This window comes from Macaca fascicularis, chromosome 3, assembly GCF_037993035.2.
Source record: "Macaca fascicularis isolate 582-1 chromosome 3, T2T-MFA8v1.1".
Classification (NCBI taxonomy): Eukaryota; Metazoa; Chordata; class Mammalia; order Primates; family Cercopithecidae; genus Macaca; species Macaca fascicularis.
In genome coordinates this window covers 109,995,122-110,018,286 of record NC_088377.1, presented here as the reverse complement: position 1 = coordinate 110,018,286, position 23,165 = coordinate 109,995,122, and the positions used below count along the sequence as shown (strand labels likewise).

Below are 23,165 nucleotides of genomic sequence, written 5' to 3'. Positions count from 1 at the left end.
ATGTCAAAACAGATTAGTTTTTAGCAGTGTGCCTTGATCATAAACTTTTTGCCATAACTTCAGTTGGGAGGAAACTAAGTCAAAAGTTATTGCATAGAATTAAAGTAAGGTGTTCAACTTCATACCGAAAGAACATAGAATCTGGAAAAAAATAACTCAAAGACAACATATTAATAAATCACAGTATTGCAGTAGATATTCTTCAAATATATTTTCCAGGACGAAGCAGGAATTGGGAAAAGCCCAGATCCTAAGGGATTTCCTTGATCCTCTTCCTGCTTGATCTGTGGTGTGGTCTCATTTGGTCATGATCTCAATTTCCTAAAACCAGTTCATCACCTCACCTGTAATTCAATCTATTTTTTTCAAGTAGCCTGTGAAAAGAAAGTTCGTTTCTTATAGCTCACCTAGTTACCAAAAAATATAAACTCATTTGAAATAATATTCTTATTTTCCTGCTATTGCTTTGATCATCTCTTCCCTCTTTGGTGGCTCCTCCTGTGATATCTGTTTATTTAAACATTTCTGAAGGGTTTTTTGGTTGTTTCTTTCTTCTCAATTTCAGTGATCTCCTTGAGTCATTCCATCCTTTTCCATGATTCGAAATCCCTGTTTTTATGCAAAAGCTCAATGATGTTTGTCCCTAACCAAGACCCCTCCCGAGAGCTGCAGAACTGTAGCATTCACTTTCCTGATGTCTCTATGTGAACACTGACCCTACCCTCAGGCACCTCCATATATACCTCACATCAGTATATCTCTTCTTCCTTATCTCCATTAACAAAAATGCCTATTTCTTCTCCTTAGCTCTGCCTTTTGGGATAGTTTCACTATCTTCTCTGTCATTTTAAACAAAAATCTTAGAGACCTCTTGAAGAGCCCTCTTGAACTCCATCATCTTTCTCACGCATTATCGTCATCTACTTGATAAATCCACTACCTAGTACCTTTCTTTCTGATACCATGGTGCCTGCCTTGGGTTAGCCTTTATTATTTCCTTTCTGGGGTCCTGATCCCATCTTCACCACACTTGTCTCCCACATTATTGTATTGTCTCTTCCTTCCCTAAGTCATTCTGTCCATGGCGAGGACAGTCATCTTCCTGAATCACAGGTACAATCATGACATTCTAGTTCCTATCCCTGCCACTCTACTGAAACTGCTCTAGACAAAACTTCCAGTGACATTTCAAGGACATTTTTCTCTTTTATTTGGCATTTCTGTGACATGTGACACTGTTAGCTTTTCCCGTCTTGAGAAGTTCTTCTTTGTCCTCATTCACTCTACCTTCCATTGGGATTTTCTCTTGTTTCTCTGATCTCTCCTTTTCAGTCTCCTCTATGGCTGTTTCCTTCTCTGATTAAACTTTAATGTTATCAGAGGGCAGCACCCTAAGCACCCTATCTTCTCATGCTGCCATTCTTAACATCCGTGGGAGAGTCACCCACACCCATGATTATAGCTACACTGAAGGATTGCTGACTTCCACAGCTATTAATCTCTAAACCATTTGCCTTCCTGACTCCAAGACCTGTTCCATTGCTCAAGGAATTTCTCCACATGGATGGCCACAGGTACGTCAAAGTCAGCCAACCTCAACTCATCTGTTCTTCCTTCCAAACCTGTTTCTCTTGTCTTTCCTGTTGAAAGGAATGAGGACATCACCATCCACCCAATTAGATACTTGTGTCAGAAACTGAGAGGTAATCCACAATCAGTTTTACCTCCTGTGGCCCCCCAGTCACTGTTGCCAGTCCATGAACTTCTACAAAATTAGTATCTCTAAAATCTTCTGCCACGCTCCGTTAGTAACTCGACTTCTTTTGTGCAGGTTTTATTATTTTCTCACCTAGATTTTCATGGTAAATCTGACCTGGTAAACTGCCTCCAATCTTTTCTATTTGCCCTTCAAATTATTTTTAGGATAATCTTTCTAAAATGCAAGTTTCATCAATTCAATCCCTTGTTAATTTCCTTCCTTCCTTCCTTCCTTCCTTCCTTTCTTTCTTTCTTTCTTTCTTTTTCTTTCTTTCTTTCTTTCTTTCTTTCTTTCTTTCTTTTCTTTCTTTTCTTTCTTTCTTTTCTTTCTTTTCTTTCTTTTCTTTCTTTCTTTCTTTCTTTCTTTCTTTCTTTCTTTCTTTCTTTCTTTTCTTTCCTTCCTTCCTTCCTTCCTTCCTTCCTTCCTTCCTTCCTTCCTTCCTTCCTTCCTTCCTTCCTTCTTTCATACAAAGTCTTGCTATGTCACCCAGATTGATCTTTCTAAAATGCAAGTTTCATCAATTCAATCCCTTGTTAATTTTCTTTCTTCCTTCCTTCCTTCCTTCCTTCCTTCCTTCCTTCCTTCCTTCCTTCCTTCCTCCCTCCCTCCCTCCCTCCCTCCCTCCCTCCCTCCCTCCCTCCCTTCTTTCTTTCTTCTTTCTTTCTTTCTTTCTTTCTTTCTTTCTTTCTTTCTTTCTTTCTTTCTTTCTTTCTTTCTTTCTTTCTTTCTTTTTTTCTTTCTTGTCTTTTATACAGAGTCTTGCTGTGTCACCCAGGTTGGAGTGCAGTTGCACAGTCTCGGCTCACAGCAACCTCCAACTCCTGGGTTCAAGCGATTCTCCTACCTCAGCCTCCCAAGTAGCTGGGATTGCAGGCATGTGGCACCCCATGTCTGGTTAATATTTTTTTTTTAAGTAAATACAGGCCAGCCTGGTCTCAAACTCCTGACCTCAGGTGATCCCCCCACTTCTATCTCCCATAGTGCTGGGATTACAGGCATGAGCCACTGTGCTCAACCTATTTTTAAATCTTTTAAAAGGATTTTCCTTCTCCTCTATAATATGATCAAATGCTTTTATATGTTATGACATATAATTCAAATTCTAGAAATTAATCTTTAAAATAAATCAGATATGTCCTAGGATTTTTGAACAATATGCAACATGGTGCTATTCACAATAGCAAATATTAGGAAAAAAACAAGTATTTTCACCAATAAAGGAATAAATTTAAATTTATTCCTTTAAATTATGTTTAAATTATGTTTAAATTATGACATAAAATTATGACATAAAAATTAAATTATGTTTAAATTATGACATAAAAATTAGCAAAGTTTAAACTTGTATTATAGAAGAATACACAAAGATATCAAAATTGTGTAATACCCAGGTAAGTGAACTAAAAGTATTACATAACTTTTATAAATTATTCATTCATAATATCTATTATTGGCATTAAAAGGTTAACAGGATATACACACTGATATGGTTTGGCTGTATTCCCACCCAAATCTCATCTTGAATTGTTATCCCCATAATCCCCATGTGTCATGGGAGGGACCCTATGGGAGGTAATTGAATCATGGGGGAAGTTTCCCCCATGCTGTTCTAATGACAGTGAGTAACTTCTCATGAGATCTGATGCTTTCATAAGTGTCTGGTATTTCCCCTGCTGGGATTCATTCTCTCTCCTGTCGCTCTGTAAAGAGGTGTCTTCCACCAAGATTGTAAGTTTCCTGAGGCCTCCCCAGCATGCAGAACTGTGACTCAATTAAACATTTTTCTTTTATAAATTATCCAGTCTCAGGTATTTCTTTATAGCAGTGTAAACACGGACTAATGCAGTAAATTGGTAAAATAAGTGAGGTGCTGCTATATGGATACCTGAAACATGAAAGCGACTTTGAAACTGGGTAACAGGCAGAGGTTGGAACAGTTTGGAGGGCTCAGAAGAAGACAGGAAAATGGGGGAAAGTTTGGAACTTCCTAGAGACTTGGAGGGCTCAGAAGAGAAGAAAATGTGAAAAAGTTTGGAACACCTTAAGAGGCTTGCTGAATGGCTTTGACCAAAATGCTGACAGTAATATGGACAATGAAGTTGAAGCTGAGGTGGTCTCAGATGGAGATGAGGTACTCATAGGGAACTAGAGTAAAGGTCACTCTTGGTATGCTTTAGCAAAGAGACTGGCAGCATTCTGCCACTGACCTAGAGATCTGTGGAACTTTGAACTTGAGAGAGATAATTTAAGGAATGTAGCAGAAGAAATTTCTAAGTGGCAAAGCATTCAAGAGAAAGCAATGCATTAAAGTTTGGAAAATGTGTAATCTGATGATGCGATAAAAAAGAAAAACTCATCTTCTGGGGAGAAATTCAAGCCTGCTGCAGAAATTTGCATAAGTAATGAGGAGCCAAATGTTAATCACCAAGACAATGGGAAAAATGTCTCCAGGGAATGTTAGAGATGTCATGGAAGCCCCTCCCATCCCAGGCCCAGAGGTCTATGAGGGAAAAATGGTTTTGTGGGCAGGGCCCAGGGCTGTTCTGCTCTATGCAGCTTTGGGACATGGTTCCCTGTATTCCAGCTGCTTCAGCTTCAGTCATGGCTAAAAGGGGTCAAGGTACAGCTCAGGCCATTGCTCCAGAGACTGCAAGCCCCAAGCCTTGGTGGCTTACACATGGTGTTGAGCCTGCAGGTGGGCAGAGGTCAAGAATTGAGGTTGGGGGACCTCTGCCTAGATTTTAGAGGATGTATGGAAATGCCTGGATATGCAGGCAGAAGTTTGCCACAGGGGTGGGGCCCTCATGGAGAACCTCTACTGGGGCAGGGCAGAAGGGAAATGTGGGATTGGAGTCCCCACACATAGTCTGCTCTGGGGCACTGCCCAGTGGAGCTGTGAGAAGAGGGCTACTGTCCTCCAGACCCAAGAATGGTAGATCTACCGACATCTTGTACCATATGCCTGGAAAAGCCACAAACACTTAATGCCAGTCTGTGAAAGCAGCTTAGAAGTGGGCTGTACCCTGCAAAACCACAGGGCTAGAGCTGCCCACGGCCATGGGAGTCCACCTCTTGCATCAGTGTGACTTGGATGTGAGACATGGAGTCAAATGAGATCATTCTGGAACTTTATGGGTTAATGACTGCCCTACTGGATTTCAGACTTGCATAGGGTCTACAGGCCCTTTGTTTTGGCCAATTTCTCCCATTTGGAATGGGTGTATTTAACTAACGCCTGTACCCCCATTGTGTCTAGGGAGTAACTAACTTGCTTTTTGTTTTACAGGCTCACAGGGAGAAGGGACTTTCCTTGTCTTAGATGAGACTTTGAACTTGGATTTTTGGGTTAATGCTGATATGAGTTAAGGTTTTGCGGGGGGACTAATGGAAAGACATGATTGTGTTTTGAAATGTGAGAACATGAGATTTGGGCCAGGGGTGAAATGATATGGTTTTGGCTGTGTCCCCACCCAAATCTCATACTGAATTGTAATCTTCATGCTCCCCATGTGTTGTGGGAGGAACATAATGAGAGGTAATTGAATCATGGGGGCAGTTTCCCCTATGCTACTCTTGTAATTGTGAGTGACTTCTCATGAGATCTAATGCTTTTATAAGTGTCTGGCATTTTCCCTGCTGGCATTCATTCTTTCTCCTGTTACCCTGTGAAGAGGTGCCTTCTGCCATAATTGTAAGTTTCCTCAGGCCTCCCCAGCCATGCAAAACAGTGAGTCAATTAAGCCTCTTTTCTTTATAAATTACCCAGTCTTGAGTATTTATTCATAGCAACATGAGAACAGACTAATGCACACACAAACCTTAAAGGTATGCATCTTTGGTAAGTATAATTGTGATTCATAGATTTTCTATAGTGAATATGCAACGCTTTTGAAATCAGCAAAACACATGTTATTTTATAAATGTCTAAATCAAGTTGGCAGATTTTTTCAAGCAAATTTCTTTACCCAAAAAACCATCTTAGAATATCTTCCACTGTCCTCCTCTCTCTCCTCACTGCACATCCACAGCCTAGGTTAGGCATCACTGTCCCGTGCAAACCTCTGGTATAGTTCTTACATTGTATTATACATTTTATATATGTATTTGTCCACTTTCATGGCACTATAACCTCTTTCATCCCTATGTACCCAGTGCTAAGCAAAATACAGGTAAAATACATGCTAACTGAATAAATGATTGAATGGTGCTACTTATGTCACATGACCCATATTGATTCCCCACTGCCTTCAGGAAATAACGTGCACACCTCTTAGGCTGGTATTTGAAAATCCTTCAAAATTGGGTGTGACCTATCCTTTCAATCTTTTCCTTTTCATATTGTTGCCCCTATTTCCCCAAGTACATCTTTTAGCACTGCCATCAATGAGGAGGGATAGCATCTTGCTTGTTCACTGCTGTATCCCAGAATGTAGCCTCAGAACCTCTCAATAGATGGTCAGAAATTATTTGTTTAATTAATGATTAAATAAATTAATTAACTTTCTCAAAAATATTCTGTAGTTTCCACTTTCCCATATTTTCTAAAGAGCTACTGCCTCCAATTTTTGCCTCATTAATCTCCTCTGTCAAGACTCCAGGGTTTACTAAAGTTTAGTCACCTATAAGAATCATTTTCCAATCTTCCTGTGCAAAACTAAATTATTCTCAGTACAAATATAGCACTTATTTGATATCTCCCTCCTATTATGTGTGTATGTATGTTCTTTTGATATTATTTACATAGTAACTAGAGTCTAAACTTTTAAAAGTTAAGGATTGTAATAATTTAATGTCTCTCTTCTCAGTTTGCTCCCATCTATCATTTCTCAACTGTCCTAGATGGCATAGATGAACAATCTCTATTTACTAACTATTAGCATAAGGATTCCTGGGAATCAGTTTCTTCATCTCTAAAAGAGGTATAATAGCATTATCTGCCCCTCCCCAAAATTAATTAAACAATATAATATAATTAATGCATTTGGCATATAGTGAGTACTCAATTGGTACTAATAGTTACTATCAATATTAATATTATCATTATCATTATTGAGATTAATATGATTAATACTAAAGTAAGTGCCTGTTAAATGGAAAAGTCATATGATTAATACTAAAGTAAATGTCTGTGGAAAAGTCAGTCAATCTTTAACATCACAGGTTGAGAAACAGAGAGGTTGATTTCAGATCAAATTTTGCACTGTATTTTAAAAATGGGAGTGTTCCAAACATATCTGAGTCTCCCAGATACCACAAGCATCTGGCTTTCAGTTACATCTGGAAAGATTATTTGATTAGAACATTTGAGATAAACAAGTGGGTTGAGAATAGAAACAGGAACTCCTATTTTGGCTGGGAATATAATGTGTTATAAATGTTTTGGAAAGCAATTTCTCAATATCTCATAAAGTTGAAGATACACATGCCCATGGTTCAGCAAATCAGTTTCTGGAAATATTCACTAGAGTAATTGTTTCATTTGGACACAAATAGGAATGTAATGTAATATTTTTATAGACTACTTATGATAGCAAAATGCCATACAGCCATGAAAATAAGTTGTGCGATAAGAATAGACATGGATTAATCTTAAAAGTGTAATGTAGAGAGAAAAGAGCAAGTTGCAGATGAATAATGCATACTTTATTGTTTCCATAAAATTTTCAAACATTCAAAACATTATTATAGACTGTTTATGGATATCGTCACATACACAGCAGTTGAAAGAATAAAAGCATTTAAAAAACAAATAAAAGAATAAAAACATACACTGCAGCGATATTGACAAAGATAGGATAGTGGTAACCTCTGATGGTGAAAAGAGAATAGGATTAAGGAGGGTATTTTTTAATCTTTAATATTTTATTTCTTAAACTGGGAGGTGAGTACATAAGTCTTTGCAGTATCTATCTTTAAGTGTCTACTACATGTTACATGTATGGGGAAATATCTAAATTAGGTGTTTTCCCACTGGAAATAGAGAACATACAAAACTCTTCTACCGTTCCTGGAAATTAAACCTGATGTCTGTTCTGGCTGGAGATGAAGATGTTTTTGTTTATTCTAAGGAAGGCCCCTATAAAGAAGCCTCTTATCTCTGGGCAAGGTGGTAGCCATAGTAACCAAGAGAAAACCCCAAAGAGAAAATAAAACCTGGGAGGAAAGAGTCAGCATGCCCTTCCTCTGCCTTCCCGAGTACCTGAAGATTCTTTCTTCAGCTCTCTTCTCCTGGAGCCTTGAGTGGGGCAGGAGGAAAAGCAGAGCTAGGTGTCATTTTAATAAGGAACATATTTGTTTCCTCCTTTTATCTGGCCCTCCCTGATGGCGCTCCAGAATTCCAATCCCACATGATTAACAACCTAGTTTCCCTTTTCTGCTTGAAGGTCTATTCTCCTCTCAATTTGAGATACAAAGCTGCATTTCCCCACGAAAACAGTTCCCTCTCTTTTCCTTCACTGCTACTGTCCTTCTCTCAGACCACCAAGCTTAAAATCTCCAGATGCCCAAACAACAAAGATGGCAGCCCGCTCCTCCCTCTGAGAGTTCTGGCCCAGGGAGTTTTCAAATTTCTGTAGATGGGAGAATACTAGGGGGAGTGGCTGGAGGGCCCGGTTAGCAGGTTCCACCCAGTGAAAAGAAATGAGATCGGGGACCTGCTTAAAGAAGCTGCATGGTCATGCTTTCATAGAGCCGCTATTCTGTGCCGGAATACCACCTCCACTTTGGTCGACTTGGCATCTCCAACGCCCGCAGGCTGGAACAACTAAGACGTGGAAAATGCAAAGATGGTGGCCCACCCTTCCCTTTGGAAGCTCTCTTTTCAAAAGAAGACATACCTGTGGCTAACAATCATATGAAAGAAAGCTCAACATCACTGATCATTAAAGAAATACAAATCAAAACCACAATGAGATATCATCTAACACCAGTCAGAATGGCTATTACTAAAAAGTCAAAAAATTACAGATGCTGGCGAGGTTGTAGAGAAAAAGGAATGCTTATATGCTGTTGGTGAGAGTGTAAATTAGTTCAGCCATTGTGGAAGACAGTCTGGCAATTCCTCAGAGTCCTAAAGACAGAAATACCATTCGATCCAGCAATCTCATTACTGGGTTTATACCCAAAGGACTATGAATCATCCTATTATAAAGACATATGCACACGTATGATCATTGCAGCGCTATTCACAATGGCAAAGACATGGAAGCCCATCAATGATGGACTGGATAAAGAAAATGTGGTACATATACACCATGGAATACTACATAGCCGTAAAAAAGAACAAGATCATGTATTTTGCAGGGACATGGATGGAGCTCGAGGCCATTATCCTTAGCAAAATAACACAGAAACAGAAAACCAAATACTGCATGTTCTCACTTATGAGTGAGAGTTAAATGATGAGAACACATGGACACATAGAGGGGAACAGCACACACTAAGGCCAGTTGAAGGGTGGTGGGTGGGAGGAGGCAGAGGATCAAGATAAATAACTATTGGGTACTAGGCTTAAAACCTGGGTGATGAAATAATCTGTACAACAAACCCCATTACATAAGTTTACCTATGTAACAAACCTGCATGTGTACCCCTGTACATAAAATAAAAGTTAAAAAATAAAATAAAATAAATAAAAACTCAAGAGCAGCTTGGCCATCACTGTAATTACTATCATTCAGGTTTGTTTTTTTTTTTTTTAAATCAAATGACTCCTTCATCCCCTGCTTCTTTTCCATTTTAATTCCTACCACTCCTCATCTATTCATGTTCAGCTTATTGAAACCTATTTCCAAAGAGCTCTCCTGGCATCATGTTCCCTATGCTCCAATCCTCCTGCACACTATGCCCAGGAGGAACCCCCTAAAGTATGGATTTCCACAGTCAGCTCCTGGTCAGAACCATTTTGAGCCCCCTGCTATCTAGCCGCTGAAGAATAAATCCCTTTAAAGCTTCTACAACCAACCTTATTCCAGCATTATCATCCAAAATCCCCTAGAATACCCTCCATGGAATACCCAATATCCCTCCTTTCTTTCCAGCTACACATAAAAACAGCCCATTCAATTTCACTTCCTAATTCTTGGGCTTGATATTCCCCCTACTTCAGTGTTTCCCAAACTTCACTCATTCTGGTACCTCATCATGATTTTTCCACTACCAATTGCCACCTGAACTACTTTTTACTTAATATTTCCTGTAAATTCACTCTTATTTTAAGTAAGATAAATACTTGAAAGGTTAACTTCTATTAGTACCATAAATGAAAAAAAGGGATATCTATTGTAATAAACAGGCAATAACTATATTTAAATGTTATTTTAAAGGAGCAATCATATTAAACCACGTACTTTTTGCCTGCTAACATTTATTGCTTATTCTGTGAGTGTTATAAAGGAAGCTTAAACAAGTGTTAGGAGAACTTTAGGTCACATCAAAAACAACAAAACTTATTTCTGAAGAATTGAAAGTAAGTCAAAAAATAAAACATTCTCAACCTGTCATCTTAATGTTATTGATTGATCAGTCCATCTGTTCCCAAAAATCATTTAATGTACACAAAGTTTGGAAAACACTGCTGTACATGAGATACTTTCATTACCTTTTCCTGCCGATCTCAACCCTGCACATTTTCCCAGACCTGCCTAAAGTTCTACCACCTCCCACAATGTCCTCTTGAAATTCAGGGCACTGTGACTGCCCCTTCCTCTGGCAGCCTGGGCACGTGTCTCTTTTATTTTAGGAAGTGTATTTTAGGAAGTCACTCCACTCTGCTTTTTAATGACTCATATACATCTCTCAAGTTTATTTATTTATTTATTTGGTCTCCAGTAATTATAGCTGAAAGAAAGGTTTTTGAAAGTGTCTTTTTAATCCCCTGATACTGAGCATCACACCTTCTGTGGAGTGACTCTATGAACAGCATGAATGACTAATGAATTAGCACTTACTCTCTTTAACTATTTATGAGGACATATCTCCGCTAGTAGATAAGGATCCCCTCAAAGGCTGTGCATGAGTTTCTTCTAGCCTCTAAACTCAGCCCAGTGGCAGTATATTGCAGGATTGCTAGAAATATTTGTCAAAAGAGTAAATGACACTTCCTAGAGACACTACACCATAGACAGCATTTGACAACAACAAAAAAGAAGCCGCCCTTTTAGAAGCATGCTGTGTTCAGTGCCTCTGCAGCTTTCCTCCACCTTTGGAGAATTACAAGTTTCATTCTAATGCTATCCTGGACTTGCTGACATAGTGTTTACATTTATTAATATATGGCATATCCCATATAAAACTCTGCACACTCATCTAAAATGCTGGTTGTTATCACCTTCAGTTATCACCAAATACCATAAGAGATGTTTAGTCTTAATAGACACCTAGGCATATGTGTGGTCTTTCAAGAAAGAATTATCTAAAAATTCAACAGACATGTCTTCAAGTTCAAAATCAGTATAATTCCAAAATGTCTTTTGTCCTCCAAATCAGTCAATACATTTTAAGATAAGATGGTGTTTAACAAACTTTGCCTTAATAGTTTACATTATCTCTAAAACACAAACAGATAAAAATATTCCATTTGTAAGTTAGCTACAAGGAAGTTGAGAAAACTGGAATAAATAATATTTTTGCTTTAAGTTTTAAAAATGAGTCATAACTAAAGCTTTTAAGCAAATTGTAACTAATAATTATGACTTCATAATTTCTAGATTCTGTACACTATCCATGAAATCGTATTAAAAATCACTATTATGAATAAATGATAATCATGTAATTAAGTTAATGGGGGCATAAAAGAATCACTTTAAGCATATACCTGAAACTCATCATTATCTCCTAGTAATTGCTATGTAAAAACTAGACATTAACACAGATAAGTTAATATCAATCCTAAATTAGACCCACGGAATATAGACTTAAGACATTTTTAGGGAATTAGGAAGACCTTTAATAAATGGAAGGCACTGGAATTTTCACTACATGCTTTTTGATCTTAAAAATAAATTTTTAAAATCTATCTTTATTAATTGTGGTAAAAAACTTAACATACAATTTACCATCCTATTTGTGTTTACACTTACAAATTGTAAATTCAATAGTATTAAATATATTTACGTTGTTGTACAGTCTCCAAGTGTTTTCATCTTGTAAGCTGAAACTCTATACCCATTAAACAACTCTCATTTCTCCTTCCCTTAAGCCCCTGGCAACTACCATTCTACGTTTCAGTTCTGTGAATTTGACTACTCTAGATACCTCATGTAAGTTGAATCATACAGTATTTGTCTTTTTGTTTCTTTGGTGTGTTTTCCAAGCTTAATTGAAACTTAATTAGGATGAAGCCAAGTTACCCCCCATCATTTATCGTCTATCTATTCAGTACAACCCACTGTGCTAATTTAATATTATTAACCTTATGAGGTAGGTTATGCGCACTTTACAGATGAGGAAACTGAGACTTCGTGAGGTGAAACATCTTGTCAATGGTCATAAATCTAATAAGCAGTGGGGCTGCTGATTGCAACTTTATCTAACTTCAAAACACAGTCTCTTAAACATACCTGTATACTTTTTGAAATATTTAAACTTTTTAGGGAATTTCAGCCATCTACATATTTTAAGCAACTCAGAGTGTTTTGTTTTGTTTTTTGCCTTTGATGGTTAATGCCACATGGGTTCCTGCTTTTTAAAAATAAACTACTTTATTCTAAACCATGTCTCAAGATATTATTCTATTCTATGTCATGAGGTTTATTCTAACACATGTCCCATAAGCCCACAGAATAACAGTTACCTTCCCTGTATTTAAAAGCAAGACTTGATCTAAGCAGTTGGTTTGTTAAATTTTTCTGGAAATGATACAACTTCCTAGTGTGTAGCACATATCAATAGTGAAAGGAATATTATTTTTTAAAAAGCAGCACTTACATTTGTGGAAGTGAGCCCCAGCTTCTTCAGTTCAGACACATGGTTTTAGTGAATAGAAGTCACTCTACCAAAACCGGGTACTCTTCAAACACGCCTTGCTCCATATGCAGGCAGGCGACTGCACCCCTGCTTCCTGAGCCACCTGGGACTTGAAGTTCTACCGGTGTGGCTCCAAGGCTGCCCAACCAGAAACCCCAAAAGGTAAGAGAACTACGATACCCACAATTCAGGCTCCTCACCCGAAACCAGAAGAGGGCGTACGGCTAGAGTTTCACCCAAAGAAGAAAGGGGAAGCAGGTGGAAAAGCAATTAAAAAAAAAATCAGGTGAGTATATCTAAGAACAATCTGTAAATATAATCTTATTTCTATGAAAGGAAATAAAAGTGGTTTAATGATTGCCAGGGAGTAAGAAGGCACCCTCAGTCTTGGCAATAACTAAAAAATATTTATGCAAACAAATCCTCATGCAGCTGGAACTTGCCCCACCAGATTCTCTTTCGGTGATTCAGAGCTGAGGGTGCCTCACTGCCCTGTGGAACAGGTGAATAAAGTCTTCCCCGGTGAGTGACAGGGTCTAACTAGTTCCCCCCACATCAGCACTGTGACTGTCACTCAAAAGGTGCTAAAGACATAATGGAGACCTTTTGGCATTTCACCTTCTAAAGTGTTCTGGATTTTTAAGATAACACTTTAAAATGTAAGAATAAAGTTTTCTTGATATTTTCTTCCATTTTACTTTCCATTTCTGTGTTTTGTGTTTTACTTCTGTATATTTCAGTATTATTTTGTTCAAAATTCAAGAAAGAGAAAATTAGAAGGAAGGGGAAAAAAAGTAAAACAGTAAAATGCAATGTGCAATAATTGTTTCACATTTTTTTTTCCAAAATCAGCAACAGAGAATGTTAAAAACAAATGTGTTTCTCCATTTGCTCATACAGCATCTCTCTCTAGCCTATTATTTCCTGTTAGACACAGCCCAGAAAACGAATAGAGACAAGTCCTGGCTGGGTCTGGGTTCAGAAACATAATAGAAGGATTCATCTAAAGTAAGTAGATGGCAGAATGACATCTGCCATGTCATTCTGAGTGACAAAGAAAAAGTTTCCTTTCCCTTTTCTGCACTTTCTCTCCTACTGTTCTAACTGCCCCTTCCTCCCTGATGCATTCCGGGCTGTCATGCTGCCAAATCACCTAATCCACCCAGATTCCCTTTGAAGTTTCCCCTTGACTCATCCCACAATCCACACTGAGCTGTCTGTTTCTCTTTGTCACAGGTTCCTCAACTCTCTACTGGAATCTAGCTTTCCTTTATGTCATTATATTTTCTTCCAAAACAAATGGTTCTTAATTTACCCAGACCCTACAGATGGCATTCTGCATGGCGTTTCTCCTCCCTGAAACTATCTTTCCTCATCTTTAAATGTTCAGAGATTTCATTTTTTCCAAAGCTCAATGAAAAACACTCTTCACCAAAGATGTCCTCCTCAGTTTGTCTTAATCTGAGTTATTCTCTTCCTCCTAATCAATTTCATAATGTTGTATCTGTTCCTCTCATGACACATTGTGTATCTCGTTTCATTGGTTTACGTGGGTGTGTGTGTACATATGCAGCCTTACATTCCTATTTGAAGGCAAGACTTTATTGTATCCCTACCTCATTAACTCATTAATGTACATGTAGATGTTTGTGATAAACAATCAATGCATAAAATAACTGAGATATTAACTCTAAGGTGTGTGTGTGTTAATGCCTAACGCCATTTTTATCTCTCCCAGAAAACATTTACATTTAAAAAACTCTCTAAATGCCACGCATGATGAGTACTGTTATCAGAATCCCCCTGCAGTCTAGTCTGGTGTGGCTCCCACAGCCTTTATTTGCAGAAAGGCAAAGTATTAAATCTAGCAATTGAAACCTTGACAGTACCCAAAATGAAAGCCCTAGTGGGTCAGCACTCACTGTTTACCAGCTCCAATCCCTGCTGTGCACTTGCCTTTCTAACAGCTTCTGAAGGACTGGGCTCCCTAGAGTCCTCAGTCCCATGGTCTTGGAGACCTGGCCCTACCTCTATCTATGATTTCTGATTATCAACTCCAGCATTTATGGATCCCTTCCCCTATTATCTAATCTACTGGCTCTAAAGAATAAACTCTGCACTTCGGACTATTTAAATAGTTCTTAACCATTGATCTCCTCCCCCAGGGAAGGGAATTCTTTCAACAGTTGCTAGTTCCCCACACCTCTGCTTCTATGGGATTCTTCTGGTCCCCACATGCTCTGCTGTGTCTTCTAGCTGTCAGCCACTGTGGAGGAAGTGAACCTTCTAGATCCTGCTGACTTATACAATGAGTTTTGTGTCGAACATCAGACAAAAAGGCTGGCTGGTGAAGGTGGCTGTTGTCTGGAAAGTCCTTCCAGCTCTCCTCTAATTATGTCATAAGGACTGGAGGCCCCTTAGCCTGCTTGTGTGAGTATCACCAGCTATGTAAAGTTGGGGCCTTAGCTCATCCTCAGCACATGGCTCAGGATCACTTCCTTAAGAAAGTCTCTTCTGACCTCCTTACCCCTACCATGTTTCTTGTACTGACTTATGCAATGGTTACAACCAACATGGAAGCTGAAATCCCAATGACTTACTGTCCCAGCTGCCCTTGTAGATAAGGGAGAGGCAAAGCACTTAGAATGGCAATCAGACATGGCTATCTGGGACCAGGGATTAGGAACTGATGACACAAAGAAGCAGTGACAGAAGAGAACCCACTGTTGTGGTGAGCAGAGGCAGCTGTGCAAACAACATGCTGTTCCGGATGTGACTGTGGTGGCCGCGGGGTTCAGAGTCCAGGGCTCATGGTGTTGGTCATGCAAATTGTGGTTCCTGGGTCTTAGCAGAAACAAGGAACTTATTCAGTGGCATTGCTTTGGCTGCTGCTCTGGCTTCATAAGCCATGTGCCTGATTCTTCAGCCCCTCCCAGCAATTCTGGGACTGAAGTTTGGTGTGTTGCTCTTCAGTTTGGATCTGCCACAGTCATTTGCTGTTGCTTGAAGCCAAAACTCTGAGTGATACCTACCTCTCATACAACTCTTACCACATTGTCACTACCTATCCCAGTATATTTAGACTCCATCAGATCAAGTACTGGATTTTACTTATCTCTAAATATCCTAAATCTCCACAGTGCCTGGCTATAGTACATGTATATATATTTGACCTACATTAAACTGGTCAATGAAATGAGGAAGTCTTGCCTAAAGTTCCTTCTAACTTAAAATTTGCCTGACCACATGGAAGCTGTCAGGTTGCTCATTAATGCAGAGGTAATTTTTTTCTCTTAACTAGGGTTAGAATTTAGACTCTACCCCTTCTCTGTATCTCAGAGGGAGCAGAACTAGTGATTTCCTATGCTGGAGAGGGAACTCAAACACACAAGCTATTGCTTGTTGTTATTTAATAATCAAAAGGATTTTTGTTTCCTTTTTACTTTTCTTTTTTTTTTTTTTTGCAGCCTTCAGTGACCTGTGTCGTATGTTAAAGTCACCATGTTTGCCCCCTGTAGTACAAATATACCAGAAAGAGTGATAGGAAACAGCATATTCCCCCCTTGTTCAGATTTTTCTCAGTATGACATTATCTTGGAAAAAGAAAGGCCACATTTGCAAACTTGGAAGAAAGTTCCCCCTGGAGTTTTTTCTCTGTCCTGTTTCAGTATGTATTGACACTCAGAACCTGGGCTGCTATGACATCCGTTTTCTGGGTCACTTTGTCCCTGAGTCATTGTCATCCTGTAACTTTCTGAAAACATTTGACTATGCCATTTACCAGTTAATTTCAGTGAATAGCTTAAATCATAGTAAAATGTTAGGACCAGAGTAAATTTAGGTCAGATTGATTTTATTTCCCCAGATTAAGAAAGTGAGCCAAGTTGTTGTGACAATTTCATAGTTTCCTTCATTACATTTTTTGGAGCTTTACTTAACCGTAAGATGAATCATCCATAAATTGACCCCCACAAAGCTGTGGCTTAGATGTTCATCACTCTTTTCTGTCATTTGTTGCTTTCAGGATAACACGCAAGGAAATATGGGCCAACTCTTCACATGAGCACAAGACATTTCCATGCTAGCCTTTTGCAAGTAACAGCAGAGACAGCTCTGTGCCGTTTTCACTGGAATGCCTATCAATTACTTGAGTCATAATTGTAATCTAAAGACTTGTCCATTTGTTGACTCTTTTGTATTTGTATTGGTAGAACTGCCACTATCAAAACCAAGATCACTCTTTGGGAAGATCTTTAGCTGTCTTTATATCAACTTCTCTGGAGTTTATGTGATTTTCCAGAAAATTCCCAAAGCATAGTTTTGTCCCTAAGTCCCATGAATATGTAATATTTTGTGTCTCTCTATTAAAACAGCACTTTTTGTGCATTCAATTAACCAATATATGTGTATGTGTCTGTGTGTGGACAAACATATCAATTACTTCACCCATTTTAGTGGGAAAAATAATTTTCTCTGAGTTTCTGGAATACCAGATAGTGAGTAAGTTCTTTAATGGAATATCAATGTTTAATTATATTCTATAAAGCTCACAATCTAGAAACCCAAGACAAGGGGATGGCGGATATTCCTAATTCATTTTCTAATATGTTTAGATAATAGGCTTCATTATCTATCTATCTATCTATCTATCTATCTATCTATGTAAATATCTTGCACATTTTTAAATTTTGCACAAGAAAATGCAAAACTTTTTAAAAATATTAACATCTATTCACATACTTTTACGTCTGTGGACACCATCGGTGGGATTTTACAAGTAAGTAAATTTTTCTGACAACTGGAAACTCTGTAAGAAAGAAGCAGTACATTTTACATCCTGGTAATGTTGTCTCTTATTTTTCAGGTACCTAATAAGTGTTATGCCACAGTGAAGTTTCTTCTCTGACTTGGGATTAAAAGGTTGAACACAGAGACACAGAGAGGTTCACTGACAAGGGGCCAAATCCCAGTGTTCTCTGACATAGAAGAGGAATCCTTTAAGTTACTCATTCAATACCCCGTAAGAATCTCCACCTCGAATGTTGGAGTCTATATGAGGCTGGCTTCTTGTATTTTTACACATTCTTTTGGTGCTAACATGTTCATTCTAACTGTATTAGCTTTCAATTGCTGCTGCAACAAGTTACCACACATTTGGTAGTTTAAACCACACAAATTTAATGTCTTACACTTTTGGCAGTCAGGAGGCTGCTACAAGTCTCACTGGGCTAAATTCTAGGTGTCAACAGGATCATATTTCTTTCTTTCTGGAGGCTCTAGGGGAAAATCCGTCCCCTTGCCTTTTCCAGCTTCTAGAGGCCACCCACATTTCTGGGGGCAGATTTCTTTTTCCCTCTTCAAAGCCAGCAGCTTCAGGCTGAGTGCTGTCTTGTCGCTTCTCTGATCCTTCCGTCGTTACATCTCTCTCACTGACTATAGCCAGAAAAGCTTCTCTGCTTTGAAGGACTCATTATCACATTGAGGCCACCTGGATAATCTGGATCAGCCCCTTCCCACTCACCATCTCAAGGTACAGACCCTTCATCACAACAGCAAAGTTCCTTTTGCCGTGTAACATATTTACACATACCAGGGATTGGGGCGAGGACATTTTGGAGGGGCCATTGTTCACCTACCACACAGGGTTACTTCCTCAGGAAATTCTCCATGTAACATTCTAGGTTGGAGTTGAGTCCTGTATAGGCTACCCATTGGGGAAAAGAGACTGTCTCTTAATTTGCTACTGGACCTGTGTTAGAAGAAGATGTATGATTGAAGAAGCATAAAGAAAGGCATGGTGTCCCCAAAACATCACCTGCCTGTGGGCTGTCACTTATTATTTTATTATGATAGACACATGATTCAGTTTCAAACATGATTTGCTCTCAAAAACAATTAAATTAGATTAGTTAAACAAGGTGATATTAAAATGGAAATACAACTTAAAGGGACTGCCATGGCAAGGATTCATCAATTGACATGTTGGCAAGTGTAAGTTTATGAACAGGGCTAAGTGGGGAAGGATAAGGGGAGAACTAAATGGAGGAGTATTTATTCGCAGAAATAAATGCAGGAATCTGCTTGCATCAGAAAGAATTGCCTCTCACACACGTGGTTCCTTTCTCCTGAAAGAGCCGAGCCATGGATACAATTTTCCTTGCCCGGTACTATGTGACTCCATTGCCCTAACTCACCACAGATGATTGGCCACAGATCACTGGGTGGAAAATTGATGTTCAAACCAAAACTGGCCATCTGCAACTAGATCAGGATTTTTTAAACTGCATTGAAAGTAATGGCAAAAACCGCAATCGCTTTTGCACCAGCCTCATATATTTGGCTAGTTTGTGGATCATTAGTCAATTTAACAACATTTTTAAGTGAAATAGAATAAATTGAAATAGAATGGAACTAAACAGATGAAATGAATAGAGTACAATAGAATAAATCAGAATACATTGAACTAAAAAGGGTAAGTATTGTTTCAGGAACTGTTCATTCTAATGTGTGAGTATATGTGTGAGTATGTGTGTGTGTCTATGTGTGGTGTGTGTGTGTGTCTTTGAGTGATGAGTTCAATATAAAGTGGTTTCCTTTCTGTAGGCAAATTTGAAAACTATACAGTTAGATAGTGGGCTTATAAAATAATATAGCATGAAAGCCATGTCTTATTAGAATATTTTTGTATGGGATAGTAACCAACTAACTAACCAATCAAACACACAAGCAGAAAACTTAAAGTAGAGGTACAAACTCTGGAGTATTGCAAAACCAGGATAAGCACCATGACAAGACAGAAAGCAGAAACTACAAACTAGTCAAAAGTTTGCTGTAGGAGCAGAGAGCAGCAGGGTGGAGGGCTGGTGATGGGCAGTGGCAGTAGAAATAGACAGAGATGGAAACAGAATAAGAGAAAAGCTAGTCACAGGAATGGTAGGATCCCAGAATGAGGCAATATTAGACACCCATTTATAAAGGCAAGGCAAGGTGAGCTGTTATGCTTACATTCAACAAATACTTATCCACTGCTTACTGTGTGCCAGGGACCTTTCTAAGAGCTGGCTATATTGCACTGAAGAAAATAAACACAAATCTATGGTTTCATGAAGTCTGCATTATAGAGGATTGTACTAAGAGTTATATTCTAACCTATACTTAAGTTCTTCCTGATTGTGCACATGTGTTAGTGAGTTATGGTGCTTCCTAAATGTGTTCCCCATCCTTTCAACACATCTTCGTTACTTTTATTTCTTGCAACATGAAATAAGCTAAACAATGTGGCCCAAATAAAAGTTAATAGCTGAGAGGTTTGCCTAGGGTGAGTTCTCAATGTAGAAAAGTCTTATTTTAGTGAATGTAAAGCCAGAGCTTATCTCTTCTTGTGGATAATGCTAGGGCCAGAAAAGAAGAAAGAATTAAATTAAATATAGTAAAAGTGTCATCATTGTTTCTTCTGTAATCATTGCAGAATTAATTAATTTATTCATTAATGTTCCAATAATTGATTCTTTATAAGGAGCCAAGAATTACTTATTCATCAACATTTGCCTAACACTTTAAGCAATTCTCGAGGCATATCCCTTCCGTCTTTTTAAGAAATATTTAACATCAAGTATCTCTTGTGTTTTTAGTATATTTTACCTCTTTCTCTCCTTTGAATCCTTCCTATCCATACATCTCTCCAGTGTCCCCCATTTTACAAAAATAACAAACATTTACATCTCTCTCAAGCAACTATGATCATCTTTGCTTCCTATCACTGATAAATGTTTCGACAGAATCTCTCCATATACAATTGCTGTTCATTTCCTTATCTTCTCAGTCCTCAACCCTTTCTAATCGGACTTCTCCCTTCATCAAGTTCTCCTTATGGCCATTTTTCTAAATTCAGTGAATTTTTTTTTCAATCTTTATCTTTCTTAATTTCTCAGCAGATGTTCAAACTTGTCAGAATGGTCTAAATTGTGCTACGGATTTAAAAAAAAGCAACAAGCAAAAAACTTACAAAATGTCAGGCTCAGGACGTAAGATATTTCTCTCTTGCTCAATTTGCCTGTCTATTGAGAAGTAGTGGGAGAACTTTCTCTTAATCACTCAAAGACTTAGACCGTCTGAGCAGCCTTCATTTTGAACACTGGTGTCTTCATAGAGGGACAACTCTGGTAAACTCTACATAGGCAATTATAAATTCTTCCCAGAATCAACCCACATCATTTCTGCTCACAAGTCTTTTGCCAAAACTAAACACGTGGTCACACCTACCCACAGTGGGCCAGTAAGTAGATGTTCCCATGTTCCCGTAGGCAGAGAGCTGGAAAAAGGCGATGAGCTGGATGCAATTTCAACAGTGAAGTTCACTGATCATGCCTTGGAACTTACTCTCCCTTGGCATCTAAGAAACCACACTCTCTCAGTGCCTCCCCTCTCCCTGTGGCTGATCTTTTTCTGTCCTTGCAGCCTCACTCTCCTTCCTCTGCTCAGCTTGCCCTAGCACCTCACATCTTTCCCTGAGCAATCTCCTCCTTGTCACTGCTTCTATTACCCTCCATTCATTAACAATTTTAAATCCATGTCCCAGTCTCTCTCTGAGCCCCAGAGGCAAATATCCAGCTCTGTTTCTTTCTACCTATGCATCTCAGTTTTAAACTGGACTTGTAAATTAGCCCCCAAATGTTTGCTACTTCCGGGAGTGTGGTACCATGAGCCACTCAATTTTGAAAGCGAAAATGCCAGTACCCATCCTTCTTTCTGCTCCTCTCTCCCCTCATATCTAATCTATCACCCCCTGCTGTCAGGTTTACCTCCTAAGTAGATCTCACCTGTATTCCTCTTTCCACGTGCACTGACGCTGCCCTACTCCAAACTACCCACATTCCTTACCTGGAATACTACAGTAACCCAGCTATCCTCTCCGTATCCATATTGGTGTTCAATAAATCATTTCTTACATTGAAAATAGTTTCCCCCCCCCCCAAAAAAAAAGTAAATGTAATGCTTCTGCTTTAAAATTCTTAAATAACTTTCCTTTGTTCTCAGGGTAAAGCTGAAATCCATATTTGGCCAATAAGCCCTTCCGTGGTCTCTTGAGTTTCTTCCTATCTCTCCATTCTCATCAAGCGTCTTTGTAATAATTTGCTCTGCTCCAGAGGACCTATTTTAGTTCTTGGAATTTTCTCAGCTTTCTTCCACTGAAGAAATGAAATGTTGTACCTCAAATGCTTTCCTCCCTCTTTACCTTTGGATTTTGCCCTTCCACAGAAAAGCTTTCTTTAGAGTGTCTATAAAAAGAGTTTAATTCCACAACAATTATTGGCTGGGCACAGTGGCTCACACCTATAATCCCAGCACTTTGGGAGGCCAAAGCGGGCAGATCACTTGAAGTCAGGAGTTCGAGAGCAGCCTGGCCTACATGGTGAAACCCCGTCTCTACTAAAAATACAAAAATTAGCTGGGCATGGTGGCAGGCACTTGTCATCCCAGCTACTGGGGAGGCTGAGGCAGGAGAATAACTTGAACCCAGGAGGCGGAGGTTGCAGTGAGCTGAGATCACGCCATTGCACTCCATCCTGGGCAACAAGAGTGAAGCTCCATCTCAAAAAAAAAAAAAAAAAAAAAAAAAGTGAAGAAATCATGTTTGCTTTTCAGTTAAGTTCTAGGAGGCCAGGGCCTGTGTTTGTGTTTCTTCACCATTATTTTCCTAGCTGCAAGCATGGTGTCTGGGATACAGTAAATGTTTGCTGAACATAGCCTGCATGCATGACTGAATGGCAAATACTAGATTCCTTTTGTATATCAGATTTTAGTGGAAACAAAATTTATATCATTGTTTAAAATTTCTCCAAAAAAAAGATAATATGGTCCTATCAAAGAAATTGATAAAGATTTTTTTTTAGAAATATATGAGAGTTTTGCTAAAATGTACTTGTTAGTGGTGTTTTAAGTGATAACCTCACTAATCAAAGAAGCACAGTTTCTCATCTTTTTCCAATTATATTTTACAGATTTTCTTCTTACACAATACCTAGGGTAATGACACACATCCAGATGTGTGTGGCCATTGCTGAAAGAGAGCAATTAACTGGAAAACTGTGACAGTATTTCCCACTTTCCATTTCAGAAAAAAGTATGAATTACTAAAGTCAGGGCTTAAAGTCATAGAGTCCATATTACATAAATACACGCCTGCAGATTTCACTAGCTTTCCGGGAAATGAAATTAACTAGCCCCAGGCAAAAGAGATTGAGGTAATGTGTCACCCTAAATTCTAAGTTCGTGTTCTTAAGAGGTCATCCTAAGGACTGATGTTGCCAGTAAGAAGGACATAGTTTATCTTAATTACATATATTAGCTTTTTAAAGTTACTAAGGTTTCTCTAGAGGAGTTTTAAATGCTGCCCAACAAATATATGTTATTCTTACTTTCAGGCATCCTAGAATTGAGT

General features: G+C 38.6%; 1 protein-coding gene and 1 long non-coding RNA gene across 2 annotated transcripts in view; one reads left to right on the top strand and one right to left on the bottom strand.

The window, feature by feature from the left end:
* The window catches only part of MACC1 (MET transcriptional regulator MACC1), a 198,518-nt gene that overhangs the window by 65,258 nt on the left and 110,095 nt on the right, over positions 1-23,165 (bottom strand).
* Positions 12,963-17,119, top strand: LOC102114834 (uncharacterized). Its single transcript, XR_001489547.4, has 4 exons — positions 12,963-13,010; positions 13,625-13,732; positions 14,981-15,154; positions 16,749-17,119. It is a non-coding gene; the product is annotated as an uncharacterized lncRNA (long non-coding RNA).